The sequence below is a fragment of the Manis pentadactyla genome (genome assembly GCF_030020395.1).
Source record: "Manis pentadactyla isolate mManPen7 chromosome Y unlocalized genomic scaffold, mManPen7.hap1 SUPER_Y_unloc_3, whole genome shotgun sequence".
Lineage (NCBI taxonomy): Eukaryota > Metazoa > Chordata > Mammalia > Pholidota > Manidae > Manis > Manis pentadactyla.
Window position 1 is genome coordinate 164,710 of NW_026644608.1, and position 4,026 is coordinate 168,735.

General features: G+C 59.7%; 1 pseudogene; it reads left to right on the forward strand.

Annotated features, from left to right (window-relative positions):
- The first annotated feature begins 286 nt into the window (after nt 1-286).
- On the forward strand, nt 287-1,664 carry LOC118914739 (GTPase HRas-like; annotated as a pseudogene).
- Nucleotides 1,665-4,026: the final 2,362 nt, after the last annotated feature.

The following is a 4,026-nucleotide window of genomic DNA, read 5'->3' on the forward strand; positions in this document are numbered from 1 at the left end:
TTGCAAGCTGCTCTCAGCTGTCATCCTTGTCTTTGGGGGAGGCCTGCTCCCTGACTCTTTCACACATTATATGCAGCTGGAGGAGAGACCCCTCTCCTACCCTGGCTGGAAGTGCTGCAGGTGAGCAGCTGTGCCACCATGCTTGCTGAACCCCTGTTACCTGGATGTCACGGCCCAGCAGCCAGGCAGGAACCGGGAGCTCTGGGGCCTGGGCATGGATGAGTGCTGCTTCCTTGCAGGTGGGACAGGAGACCTCCACATTGCTTCATACTGTAGCGCCTTGAGGATGATGGAATATAAGCTCGCAATGGTGGGTGCTGCGGGTGTGGGGAAGACTGCCCTGACCATCCAGCTCATCAAGAACCACTTCGTAGAAGAGTATTACCCCACCATTGAGGTGCATGAGGCTGCTACTGTCTGTCCCCAGCTCTGAATTGTGACCTGGGCTTATCTTCTGCCTGCTCCACAGGAGGAGGTCTCCATCACGGTGGGGCATGGGAGAGGGAACAAGGGAATAGTTGGCATGTGAGTGCCCCATGCCAGGAGGGGTAGGGCCCTTGAGCAGTGTCCTCCCACAGGATTCCTACCAGAAGCAAGTGGTCACTGACGGAGCGCCACGTCTGCTGGACATTCTGGACACGATTGGCGAGGAGGAGTACAGCTTCATGCGGGACCAGTTCTGGTGCACTGCGGAGGGCTTCCTCTGCATGTTCGCCATCAACAACACCAAATCCTTCAAGGACATCCACGAATACAGGTGAGCTAACCCCAAACCCTCAGAGGCCCTGTCTTATGTATGTCCTGGGTGCAGCTGTGCCTGCAGCCCACTAACCAGCACACTGCCCTCACAGGGAGCAGATCAAGCGGCTGAAGGACTCAGATGAGGTGCCCGTTGTCCTAGTAGGGAACAAGTGTGACCTGGCTGCATGCACTGTGGAGTCTCAGCAGGCACAGGACCTTGCCCGAAGCTATGGCATCCCCTACATAGAGACATCGGCCAAGACGCGCCAGGTGAGCAGGCTCCCCACGCAACAGCTAGCCAGGGACCCACGCTGCCCCGCCCCACCTGGCCAGTGAGCAGTGCCCATTGCCATTCTCCCTCGACACAGGGCTGCTGCTCTGACTCTGGCTCCAGATCCGGGACCCTCTGGGACCCTCAAGGACCCCTGTGACCCAGCAGTCCCTTGCGCTCTAAGTCTCCCCAGATGGCAGGGCAGTGAGGGAGGCCAGGGCAGGGGTCTGTGCTGACAGCTGCTAGGGAAGATGGAGGTCCCTGGAGAGAGCTGCCCTGAGCCAGGCTGGAGCACGCACCCTGGGGCGTCAGACCCTCTGCCTCCAGAGCGTCCTGGGGTCCCTTTGGCCCTGACCCCTTAGTGGGCTGTGGTGGACAAGGGCAGTGGCTCATACAAGAGCTGGGTACAGGTGGTCAAGCTTGGAGCCAGACCAGCAGCTGCCCTGTAGTCCTGGGTTGGTCATAGCGTTGTGCTGTGAGCACCTGGCAGTTTGCAGATAGTGGGAGGGACTGGGCAGACTCCTGAGCCTGCCCCCCTTCCAGGGCATTGAGGATGCCTTCTACATCCTGGTGCGTGAGATCTGGCAGCACAAGGCGTGCAAACAGCCCACCGGACGAGGGTGGCCCGTGCTACAAGTGCCTGCTCTCCTGACCATGCTGCAGGCACTCCTGCTGTGGATCTGTGGTGCCCACACTAGATGCAGTGGCCTGATGCAGGAGGAGGCACCAGTGCAGGGAGGATAGGGAAAGAAGGGCTGCTGAGCTTGGCCAGGGCGTTGGTGAATGGCAGACCTCGGGGATGCTTTGCACAGTAAATTATTGCAGCAAATTAATTGATGGTCTTGACCCTGGAATTTGGCCGATGACGGGGGCTGTGGTTCTTGTGGCCTGGCACAGGCAGCTGAGGGTAGGGTGGTCAGAAGGCCTGGGCGCCCCACCCTGTGCTTCAGGGGTTGACTATAAAGCATTTGGCATCTTAACACAAAAAATGCTTTATTGACATTTATCAGTAGTGGGTGGTTAAGAGGAAGGGTGGTCACTCCCCACTTCGAGAGAGGGCTAATTGGGGAACCCCAAAAACCCCTGGAGGGCAGGGAGGTTCTCCAGCACCTTGGAGTTTTTTTCTGGGTGGGATCCTGTTCCCTGAGTTTTAGGGGCCCTGGAGGCAGTTGCTATTGTTAATGAAAGGCCCTGCTTGTGGGGTCCAAGCCTGATGTGGAGCGGAGGCCTGTCCCAGAGGTGCCAGATGGCTGCTCAGGGCTGGTGTCCTGGCTGAGTGTGTGTGTGTGTGTCCAGCCCGCCTGCCCCTACTGCCCTCTCACTGGGTGGTCTGTTGCTCCCTTAGCTTCCTGAGGTCACTGGTATGGCCTTGTAGGGTGTCCACAGGCCCCAGGAGCCCACATACTGCTCTGCCTTGGGCCCACATCCAGAACTGGCAACAGGCGGCTTGGTCCTCTCTGTGTGCATCCTGATCAAGGGCTTGCACATGGTGCACCTGCCCTCCCAGGGCCCTGGTTCAGGCCTGGCCAGGCCCTTCTGGTTCAGGGACTTGGGTCGTGTGAGGGGGACACCGTCCACGATGGGCAAGGGGCAGGGCGTGCTTTTGCCTCCAGGACACCCCCCACCAAAGGCCTCCAAGTATCTAGCCTCCCCATGGACACAGGTTTGGTTTGCAGGTAAGTGCGAGGCATCCGGGAAGCTCACCATATGGTGCCCTGTCTCCATCTCTACCCTTCTGGTCACTGCCCTCTGTGGGCTGCCGGCTGCAGGGGCCACAGGGCATGAACCATGTCCTGGGCCCTGCACCCCCATCTTTAGTCACTGGGCCTGTCATGTTGCAGGGCCCGGCCCGCTGTGTGGCCCCAGGGGCAGCCCAGAAGGTGTTAAAGGGAAATAGATCCAGCATTCTGGCTTAAAGCCATTGTCTGGGTCCTCCTTCCTGTGGCTTCCCTACTCACTGGGAAGTTTGGGAGGGAATTCTGTCGCTGGTGCTACAGCCTCTGGGGAGTGGTGGGCAGGCTTGTGCCCTGTGCTTGCTCCCTCGTACTGCCATCCCTGGGTGCTGGCAACAGGGTGGCTGGGCGAGGTGGACCAGGGAGCGTCTCAGTGCCAGGATTGAGGAGAGTCATGGCTACTGGGGATAATTGCTCTGGGCCCAGGGGCTTCCTGGGGACTCCTCAGGTTTTGCTGAGAACAGTCATTGAGGTGAGCTCCACACCAGGCCATCTGGCCCTGCAGGCAGGTCTTTGTGTGACCCCCCTGTCCTGACGCTGAGGACAGTCTCCAGGCTGCTCATCCCCTTGTGTGGATAGTGTCTCCCCTCGGTGGGTGATGGGCACTTGAGCACCGTGGACCCTCGATGGTGGGTTTACGTGACTGCCGGCCAGACACCCCTTTGCTCCTGCCCTCTGTGCTCCTCTCGGGTCCACTGCAGGATGCAGAGCAGGCCTGTAGCGGGCCAAGCTGGCGCCCAATGGACCCTAAGAACTCACCTGTGTGTTCCACATCAGTCTCCCTTTCCTTCTGCTGGGGGTCAGCTTGGAGAACTCCACCAGCCGACCAGGAAGGCTTCTAGTTTGGGGGAAGGGTTACACAGCGGGCCTCCAGCAGCTACCTGCAGGCAGAGGAACACTAGGCCTCACAATTCTGAGCAAGGTATGAGGAGGAGTGGCTTTGTTTCCCTCTTTTTGGAGAAGGAATGTGTTGGCTGGTGGGATGCAAGGTCCTGGAGCGAGCACACCCAAGGGGACTGCTCAGCAGGGAGCATTCCTAGGGAGCTGTGGCCAGAGACAGAGGACCAGGGGCAGGGGCTGTACAGGTGAGCTTGTGCCCCAGCCCCAGCTGCAGGCCGGCGGTCCCTCACCTAGCCAGGTGTTCTGAATGTGGGACCGGCTGGAGAGCCTGGCAGTGAGCAGTGAGGCCCTCCTGCACGCATGCCCAGTCTCTGACCTCAGCCTGCATAGCTGCACACAGGGCAGCCCGGGGGGGCTAAGCCACTGCCATCTGTCCCCAAG